Below are 11,103 nucleotides of genomic sequence, written 5' to 3' on the forward strand. Positions count from 1 at the left end.
ATAAGAATGGTCACCCTGCAAGTCTCTCAAGTAGGGATAGACTCAGCAAGACTCGAAGTCTGGTCTGCCTTGTTCCTGAATGCAAGCTTTTTGTGTTTGTTTTCATGGGAAAAGTCCACATTTGCATGCACATTTTTTAAAAGTGCTTCCCCAAATGCATACTTTCCCCCATTTACTAAAACGTGAAAATGCATACCTTTTCCCCCAATGGGTGCATTTCTAAAGTAGACATTTATCTAATGAATGCATTTTGTGCATGTGTTCGCAAGCTCGGGAACATATGAGTTTTGCCTGAAAAATGCACTCCTGGGTGTGAGTGGGGCAAGTTCTGCTCAAACTTAGGGGTCCATGTTAGGGACATGGAGGTGGGCACTGAGGTGTGTTTTCTGGCGCTTGCTGCTCTACAATGGATGGAGAAAGTAGTGGTGAGCTTGTGATTAACAAAAGGTTTGTGTCTGAAGCTGAGATAGAAGAGCAGTGCAAGTGAAGACAGGAAGAATGGGAGAAGATACAGAAACCTGAAGACCTCTACCAAGGTCTCCAGGAACAAAAGTACAAGAAGCAGCAGGAGTTTGAGGAGCAGTCCGAGTTCAAAAACATCATCAGAGGCCTAGACGAAGATGCATCCAAGTTCCTTGATGAGGTTTCTTGGCAACAAGTGCTAATAGAAAAGCAGCAGAGAGAAGAAGATCTAAAGGACCTGAATGTCGAAGCACTTTGTCAAAGGTGGGGGTCAGCGCTGACCTGAAGAAGGAGATGGAGAAGATGCTGTCAGTGAAATCAGCAGAAAACAAAAGCAGGTTCTCTCAGGCAAAGCTGTTGGTAGGAGCCATGAAACCCAGAAGTTCAGATGCAAGCAAGTGTAAAGTGATGCACATTGGGGCAAAAATTTCCCAACTTCAAGTATAACCTGATGGGATCTGAGGAGCAGTGATGGACCAAGCAAGAGATCTTGAGGTCGTGATGGACAGCTCGATGAAAATGTCGACCCAGTGTGCAGCCACTGTAAAAAAGGCAAACTCCATGTTAGATATAATTAGAAAAAGAATCGAGAATAAAAGTTCCGATATCATACTGCCCTTATACAAATCTATGGTGCAATCACACTAGGAATACTCTGTACAGTTCTGGACGCCACACCTAAAAAAGGATTTTTTAAAAAATATATTTTTATTTATTTCATCTTTATAAATGAAATAAACAATACCAAAATTACCAACAACCTGATCAGTACTACAATTTCCCAACAATACAATATTCTGATAAGGAAAGGTAGAAGGAAAAAGAAAAAAGAAAAGAAAAAAAGGAAAAGGGAGGAGAAAAGGGAGGAGAAAAGGAAGTGAAGAAAAAAGAAGATTCTTTCCCCTTCCCTCCCCCTCTCCCTCTCCTTTAAAGAATTAAGTTTAAACTCCAGTACCCCCAGCCTCCAATGCCATTCTATTTTAAAAACTATATCTATAACCTTAACAATCTTACAGTTTAATAAACAACCTTACATTTCAATATCATATCATCAATCTTATATCAAAGAAACAGGTCTACAATTCATTCCCAGCCTATATTATAATTATAATTATATAGTGTTATATAATAATAAAACTTAATATATACCTTCAACAGTCAGTAATATATTTTATACTAGATATATTATCTATTTTGAAATAGAAAATATAAGGAAAAGCAAGAAAAAATGAAAGATGAAAGAGAGTAAACGAATATATGTATAATCGTTTATCTTCTGAGCTAGCCTGGATCATGTAGGCTAAACACAAACAGTTAACAAAGCTTGTTTAAAGATTCCAGTTCACGGGGTTGTAACAGAATTCTCACACATTTTTACGTTCAGCCATGCTTCTGCCATTTCATGATTTTGAAACTTCTTCATCTGACCTTCAGACACAATACAAAGTGTAGCAGGATATTTTATGTAATATTGTAAGTTCATTTGTTTTGCCATAGTTTTTGCTTTGATAAATTGCCTTCTTTTATTCACCACCTCTTTGATGTAGTCTGGAAAGAACATAACTTTATCTTGTTTCCAGGAATGGCTTCCACCCTCTCTTGCCAAATGCAGGATATAATTCTTTGTGGAGACTTTGCAAATTGAACTATGATCGTGTAATCAGTCCCTTTTGGCACACAAAATGCATGCTCAATATCAAGTATTTTTTTTTTTAATTTTTGTGAACCACCCAGAGAACTTCAGCTATTGGGTGGTATAGAAATGAAATAAGTAAGTAAGTAAGTAAGTAAGTAAGTAAATAATCAGATGGGATAGGGAGTATCTCATGCAAAAGTTTATCCACAAAAATAGGCAATTTTACATCATTAGACAGATTTTTACTCCCAATAATACGTACATTGGATCTCCTCGTGAAGGCCTCCAGTTGAGAAATTCTATCAGAGGCATTTTTAAAACAAATTTGTGTTGTAGTTTCATTTCCTGTCACTCAGTCCTCTAGCTCATTAATTTTTGTCTCCATTTTTTTTTGCCATGATGCATTAATTAAATCTACAGCTCCTTGCAAGGCGGTGATGGAATTTTGGATTAAATCCAACCTTTTGGCTTGCTCAGTAAATTGCGAAGATAAAATCTTTATCAGAGTAAATAATTCCTCTATATCTTCTGTTCTCGAAACTTTTGACACAGGAGGTGTGGGGGGAGTTAATGCCAGCTCCTTTTTTCTCCTCGGCGCAGACATGTTTCTCTCAAACAGATCTTACAGGTCCTCAGATGTTCTCAAATATTGTTAACATTTCTTAAATCATCCCTCAGAAGTTGTTGGTATTTCTTAAAGCATATATTATTATGGAACACGTCAGCCCTGTTTTTTCCTATGAAAAGACTCAGTACAGCTTTTTGCATTGTTAAAGTTCTGGGGAATAATCCTGGAATCTAGCCCCCCCACTATCTCATGGGAGATACTTTTCTCCAAGATGTTATCCAGAGCTGCCTTGCGCCCCCTTTTAATTCCAGGGGGGAGATGAAAAGGTTTTTTTTCAACCTTTTAAAAAGCTGTTTGAGAAAGCTCCCATGGAGAACCCATGGAAAGCTGCCAGAGCAACAACAGTTCCAAACAGAAGTCACCTAAAAATGGATATTGCAGAGCTGGAAAAAGGACAGAAAAGGGGAACTACAATGATCAACGGGCTGGAACATCTTTCCTATGAGGGAAGGTTACAACAGCTGGGGTTATTTAGATTGGAAATAAAGAAGGGTAAGGGGAGACATGATAGAGGTGTACAAAATTATGCATGGTGTGGACAGTGTGGATGGGGAGACTTTTTTTTCTCCCTCTCACATAATTCTAGAACCTTAGGTTAGCCCATGAAGCTGATTGGTGGAAGATTCAGGACAGATAAAAGGAAGTACTTCTTCACATCTAGGGGTGGACGAAAGTCACTTACCTGTCCTCGAAGCTTGTTTGCGGTGGGGGGGAGGCGCTTCGCTGCTCCCCCCATGAAGTTCAGGCCGGGGGGGGAGGCTTCCCGCCTCGCCTGGCCGAAATTCAGGCCGGGGGGGAGGCTTCCCGCCTTGCCTGGCCGAAATTCAGGCCGGGGAGGAGGCGCCTCGCCTCGCCCGGCCGCGAACTCAAAAGTTTTTTTTTTTTTAAACCGCCCCCGTGATAGGCTATGTGACGATTAACATAGCCTATCACGGCTAGATCTGCAAAGTCAGCCGTGATAGGCTACGTTAATCATCATGTAGCCTATCACGGGTGACTTAAAAAAAAAAAAGTGCATACGCAAATGGCGGCCCCTATAGGGAGCCGCCATTCGCGTTCCTTATTTGGTCGCTGTAGTCGACGTAAAGATTTACGTAGACTACGGCGACCAAATAAGGAACGCGAATGGCGGCTCCCTATCGGGGCCGCCATTATCCGTACACGCTTTTTTTTTTTTTAAGTCACCCGTGATAGGCTACGTGACGATTAATGTAGCCTATCACGGCTGACTTTGCAAATCTAGCCGTGATAGGCTACGTTAATCGTCACGTAGCCTATCATGGGGGCGTTTTTGTTTTTTTTTCTTTTATTGGAATGGTGGCAGCGGCAGCCGGTCGAAAGACCAGCTGCCGCTCCCGCTCCGGATGAACACCCGCCAAACCGCCGGCCGGACCCGCCACCGGGAGGGACATTCGCCAAAGGTAAGTCCCGTCCCGGGGGGGGGGTGTGGGGGGATGCAGAGAATTTCTCCCCGAAACTTGTTCGGGGGGCCAAACACATTGGCGCTCGGCCCCCTGAAGTTTCAGGGAGAAATTCTCCGCCAACCCTACATAGTGCATAGTTAAACTATGGAATTTGCTACCACAAGATGTAGCAATGATGGCCACCAACTTGGATGGCTTTAAAAGGGGGTTAGACAAATTCCTGGAGGTGAAGTCTATCAGTGGCTACTAGGTTTGAGGGCTAGGTGCTACCTCCAGTATCAGAGGCGGTATGCCTATGTACACCAGTCGCTGGGGAACATGGGTGGGAAGCTGCTGTTGCACTCGTCACCTGCTTGTGGTTTCCTGGTGGACAGCTGGTTGGCCACTGTGTGAATAGAATGCTGGACTAGATGGACCCTTGGTCTGATCCAGCATGGCTCTTCTTATGTTTTTAGACGGTGCCAACAGTGTGGTTGAAGCTCAATATGGATCCTGACCATGACAAAGCTCCAGAAAAGCTGCCATGTGTTCCACTGGGCAGCAGCTCCATGAGTGTATCTACACACCACTGCCCCTCCGCTGCCATGTGCATTGGGATCCTGGCAGGCCTTGGAGCCTACTCAGGAAGCAGCAGCTCTGAGCTCAGCTCAGACAGTGAGGGCGCCATTAAATCCACTTGCAAGATTGTCTCCTTAGTATTCCTTGGCAGCAACTTCTTTGATGCCCTGTTGTAGGAGCCTTCCCCGTCCCCTTAGATGCTTGGTTGGGATAGTTTCCTTTCTTTTTTTATCCCAGTCATCTTCCAACCTCACCACTTTCTCTGTTTTTCAGGCAATACCAAAATAATGTACTGAAGCTGTCTTCTGGTGAAGAACAAAATTCTTTTACAACCCTACCATCCAGGGGAGCATGTTCCAAAGAAGGGGTGTGCTACAGCCAAGAAAGCTCTTTCTCCTGTGGGCAGGCACCCAGCTAACATCAGAAAGGGTGGGGGCACCTGGGAAGGCCCTCTGACAATTACCTTAGTACACACAGGCAAGTTCGCAACAATAGTGAAGATTTAATAATAAAAAAAACTTTTACTGTATTGTGATAAAAATTTATCAAAATACAATCATAATCACAATATCAAATCTCTTTCACAGAAACCTAAACTTAGATTGAAGCCACATTGTTAATATGCAATGAAATATTTTAGGGACGTAGCTCTAGGTTATTATGGCTGTTTTATCAATTCCTGTGCTGTTTATTGTTTTGCGTTATATTGTATTTTATTCTTTAAAATATTTCTATTGTATTTTATATGTTTAACTGTTACATGGCATTTTAGTTTTTAAATGTTAATAATCCTATGAGAGAACATCAGTTGTTCAGAGGATTAATTATATAATACATACATACATACATAAATACATACAGTTGTTGTTCAGTCGTTCAGTCATGTCTGACTCTTCGTGACCCCATGGACCATAGCACGCCAGGCCTTCCTGTCCTGCGCTCTCTCCCGGAGCGTGCTCAAGTTCATATTCATTGCATCCGTGATGCTATCTAGCCATCTCATCCTCTGCCGTCCCCTTCTCCTTTTGCCTTCAGTCTTTCCCAGCATCAGGGTCTTTTCCAGGGAGTTTTCTCTTCGCATTAGGTGGCCAAAATATTGGAGCTTCAGCTTCATTATCTGTCCTTCCAATGAGCAGTCAGGGTTGATTTCCTTTAGGATGGACTGATTTGACCTCCTTGCAGTCCAGGGGACTCGTAAGAGTCTTCTCCAGCACCACAGTTCGAAAGCATCAATTCTTCGGCGCTCAGCCTTCCTTATAGTCCAGCTCTCAAAGCCATACATTACTACTGGGAAAACCATAGCTTTGATTAGACGGACCTTTGTCGGCAAGGTGATGTCTTCTTACTATGCTGTCTAGGTTTGCCATAGCTTTCCTCCCAAGGAGCAAGCGTCTTTTAATTTCATGGCTACAGTCACCGTCTGCGGTGATCTTGGAGCCCAAGAAAGTAAAATCTGTCACTGCTTCCATTTCTTCCCCTTCTATATGCCAGGAAGTGATGGGGCCAGATGCCATGATCTTAGTTTTTTTAATGTTGAGTTTCAAACCAGCTTTTAAACTCTCCTCTTTCACCCTCAACAAGAGGCTCTTTAGATCCTCTTCACTTTCTGCCATTAGGGTGGTATCGTTTGCATATCGGAGGTTATTGATAATTCTCCCAGCAATCTTAATTCCGACCTCTGATTCATCCAACCCAGCATTTCTCATGATGTACTCTGCATATAAGTTAAATAAGCAGGGTGACAATATGCAGCCTTGTCGTACTCCTTTCCCAATTTTGAACCAATCGGTTGTTCCATGTCTGGTTCTTAATGTTGCTTCTTGACCCTCGTACAGGTTTCTCAGGAGACAGGTAAGGTGGTCTGGTAATCCCATCACTTTAAGAATTTGCCACAGTTTGTTGTGATCCACACAATCAAAGGCTTTAGCGTAGTCAATGAAGCAGAAATAGATGTTTTTCTGGAATTCTCTTGCTTTCTCCATGATGCAGCGAATGTTGGCGATTTGATCTCTAGTTCCTCTGCCTCTTCTAAACCCCGCTTGTACTTCCGGTAGTTCTCGGTTCGCATACTGCTGAAGCCTAGCTTGTAGGATTTTGAGCATCACCTTGCTGGCATGTGAAATGAGCGCAATTGTGCGGTAGTTTGAACACTCTTTGGCGTTGCCCTTCTTTGGAATTGGAATGTAAACTGAACTTTTCCAGTCTTGTGGCCACTGTTGAGTGTTCCAGATTTGTTGGCATATTGAATGCAGCACTTTAACAGCATCATCTTTTAGGATTTTAAATAGCTCGGCTGGAATACTGTCATCTCCGCTAGCTTTGTTGTTACTAATGCTTCCTAAGGCCCACTTGACTTCACTCTCTAGGATGTCCGGCTCAAGTTCAGTGACCGCACTATCATGGCTATTCAGATCTTTCCTGTATAGTTCTTCTGTGTATTCTTGCCACCTCTTCTTAATCTCATCTGCTTCTGTTAGGTCCCTGCCTTCTTTGTCCTTTATCATGCCCGTCTTTGCACAAAACGTTCCCTTGAGATCTCCAATTTTCTTAAAGAGATCTCTAGTCTTTCCCATTCTGTTGTTTTCCTCGATTTCTTTGCATTGTTCATTTAAGAAGGCCTTCTTGTCTCTCCTTGCTATTCTCTGGAACTCTGCATTCAGTTGGGTATATCTTCCCCTTTCTCCCTTGCTTTTCACTTCCCTTCTTTCGTGAGCTACTTGTAAAGCCTCATCAGACAGCCACTTGGCTTTCTTGCATTTCTTTTTCTTTGGGATGGATTGAGTTGCTGCCTCCTGAACAATGTTACGGACCTCCGTCCATAGTTCCTCAGGCACTCTGTCTATCAGGTCTAATCCCTGAAATCTATTCCTCACCTCCACTGTTATTCATCAGGGATATGATTTAGGTCATACCTGAACGGTTTAGTGGTTTTCCCGACGTTCTTCAATTTAAGATGAAATTTTGCAAGAAGCAGCTCATGATCTGAGCCACAGTCAGCTCCAGGTCTTGTTTTTACTGACTGTATGGAGCTTCTCCATCTTTGGCTGCAAAGGACATAAGCAATCTGATTTCGATATTGACCATCTGGTGACGTCCATGTGTAGAGTCGCCTCTTGTGCTGTTGGAAAAGAGTGTTTGCTATGATCAGCATGTTCTCTTGGCAAAACTCTATTAGCTTTTGTCCTGCTTCATTTTGTACACCAAGGCCATGCTTGCCTGTTATCCCGGTGATTTCTTGACTTCCTACTTTAGCATTCCAATCCCCTATGATGAAGAGGACATCTTTTTTTGGTGTTAGTTCTAGAAGGTGTTGTAGGTCTTCATAGAACTGATCAACCTCAGCTTCTTCGGCATCTGTGGTTGGGGCATAGACTTGAATTACTGTGATGTTGAATGGTTTGCCTTGGATTCGTACTGAGATCATTCTATCATTTTTGAGATTGTACCCCAGTACTGCTTTTCCCACCCTTTTGTTGACTATGAGTGCTACTCCATTTCTTCTAAGGGATTCTTGCCCACAATAGTAGATATGATGGTCACCTGAATTAAATTCGCCCATGCCTGTCCATTTTAGTTCGCTGATTCCCAAGATGTCGATGTTCAATCTTGCCATCTCATGTTTGACCACCTCCAGCTTACCTTGATTCACTGATCTTACATTCCAGGTTCCTAAACAATATTGTCCTTTACAGCATTGGACTTTCTTTTCACCACCAGACACATCCACAGCTGAGTGTCCTTTCGGCTTTGGCCCAGCCGCTTCACTCTTTCTGGCGCTACTTGGAAATACCCTCTGCTCTTCCCCAGTAGCATATTGGACACCTTCCGACCTGAGGGGCTCATCTTCCGGCGTCATCTCTTTTAGCCTTGTGATACGTTCCATGGGGTTTTCTTGGCAAGAATACTGGAGTGGGTTGCCATTTCCTTCTCCAGTGGACCACATTTTGTCAGAACTCTCCGCCATGACCTGTCCGTCTTGGGTGGCCCTGCACGGCATAGCTTATGGCTTCACTGAGTTAAGCAAGCCCCTTCGCCACAACAAGGCAGTGATCCATGAAGGGGATACATACAGTACATAGATATATACATACATATACATTCATACATACACATTTAAGGGTTGACTCTTCATTAATAGCGTAACTCATAACATAACACTTTCAGTTAAAGTTGCTCACTTTCACATTTTCATCAGTTCAGTCCATTTCTTTGCATGAAGGCCTCCACCAATCCAGTAAGTTTTCAAACCCAGTCTGAGATTTGGATTCTGGGATTGTGTTTCCCAAACAGCACTCCAAAACAAGCCTCTTTTGAAACAGGTGGACTTTCAAAAGTATGATTGGGTGAACAATCCTTGGTTTAATTTGGACTTGGCTTGGTAACTACAAGCTTTCTCTACTGAGTGTTCAGGGAAAAAATGCACATTTTCTAAGAGTTACCTCTTGGCTCACACAGTGTTGGCACACATGTGTTCTGACGGTGAGATGCACAAATGCCTTACTTGTTTATTACATTTATATCCTGGTTTTCCTCCAAGGAGCTCAAGAGAGCACACACAATCCTCCTCCCCTCATTTTACTTATCCCTATTACTGCCCTGTGAGATAAACTGAAGTTTTTTAAATTCTGAGCAGGAAAAAACCCTTTGGGGAAAATGCTGCTCAATTTGTAATATTGCTAAGCATTTCTTAATTAGATTTTTACATACTTTGGCAACATCAAGTTTTGATTCTATTTGATGCTGGCCATGTTTTATTTTAGCTGTATTTTAAATAACAGTGTAATCCTGTGCATGCTTACTCAGAAGTAAATGCCACTGTGTTCAATGGGGCTTATTCTTACATTTAGATTTGCTGCTAAACCAACAAATCACTGTTGAGAATCTAAAGCAGCTAATGGTAGGAAAACTGCGGTCTGTTGTTCAAAGGAAACATATTCAAACATTCCACCGGGCAGGGCATGCTCAAATCTTTGGGGCATTTCTAAAGTATCTTTTTCAATCTGGCTCTGGAGTTTCTTCTTGTTGCTTTAGGAATTCTAAAGGCAAAGCTAGATTACAGCAACAAGATGTCCCATCCTTGTGCTTTAAATGTGCTTTTGCCCATCTTTTCCTCTTGCATGTAGTAGCAAGCAGGGCTCTGGCTCCCCCAAGAGTGGGAAAGAAGGATTAGTGAACAGATCATTTGAGCATAGGGATACATTAGGTGCTATGGATGGTTGCAATCTTGTCTTGCTACTCTGAGGCTTTTAAAAGGATAGGCAAGAACTCTTGAGTCCAGAGATGATCACTGTTATTACCAGCAGGGGTCCAGCTAGGGCTAGACCTTGGGGTCCAGGGTCCTGCAGGGTCCAGGGTCCTGGCTGCAGCCCAGTGCCCCCCCCCCCAATAGCCACACAGAAATACGGATGTTGTGGGCATTCGGCTGAGGCTCAAAGCATGGCGAGAAATCGCTGGCTTGTGTAAATGGCTGCCTTACAGCTGCCATTTGCATCAAATCAGCTTTTACAAAAAAGGCTGAGCCACCATTTTTACACAAAATGGTGGCTTAGCAAGGGATTCAGGCAGCCACATGCTGCTGGCTGGGAGCTCGTGGACTGCCTGGCTACTCATCAGGAACAGTGAGCAGTAGCAGCTGGCTGGTTGGGGTCTGGTGAGCAGTGTGCAACCCGGACTGCAGTAAATTCAACCATCCCTATACAGAGAGTGGCAAGTGATAAGGGCAACAGATGCAAATTCCATTTTATTCCTGTAGTCATTTTGTTATTGCTGCTGTTGTTATTGTAATATAAGGAATGTAGAAGCAGTTAAATCATGGAAAGCTGGGGGTTAGGTGGTGAAGGGAAATGTGTGCTTCACAACTGAAAGAATTCACATGGTTATCTAAAGGGGGACCCCAAAAGACCATTAAATCCAGGGTCTAAAATTACCTAGATGCACCACTGACTACCAGGAATGCTGTTCAATGTAAGAACTGAATCGGATCATGCCAAAGACTGCTTTCCTACTTAGGGTGCAGTCCTATGCATGTTTAGACAGGAAAAATTCCTACTACTCCCAGCATGGCTGGCTGGGAAATGCTGGGAGTTGTGGGACTTTTTTTCTGTCTAAAGATGCAAAGGACTGCACCCTTTGTGATTTGTTAACTGGTGGTTTTGTTGTTGTTGTTGTTGTTGGTGTTGTTGTTAATTTACTTGCAATATATTGTTCAGGAAAGCAATAAATGCCACTACACCATTTCCAGCTCTGTAGTTGCAACAAAAGCTTTCTGTATAAAAATGAAATCTCATAGAGAGTTTGTCATTTTTCTTAGCTTATCATCTGCCATTATCATAACCCATTAGTTAGCTGCAAATGACATGTTTTAAAGGTTGATTGGTGGTTGGAGAACTGTCCAA

The 11,103-nt window shown here is 42.8% G+C and overlaps 1 pseudogene; it reads left to right on the forward strand.

Annotated features, from left to right (window-relative positions):
- The first annotated feature begins 406 nt into the window (after positions 1–406).
- Positions 407–4,884, forward strand: LOC146339838 (PSME3-interacting protein-like; annotated as a pseudogene).
- The last annotated feature ends 6,219 nt before the right edge of the window (positions 4,885–11,103 follow it).

Source organism: Heloderma suspectum, chromosome 7, assembly GCF_057233095.1.
Source record: "Heloderma suspectum isolate Gila_16-S chromosome 7, 16-S_ref, whole genome shotgun sequence".
Lineage (NCBI taxonomy): Eukaryota > Metazoa > Chordata > Lepidosauria > Squamata > Helodermatidae > Heloderma > Heloderma suspectum.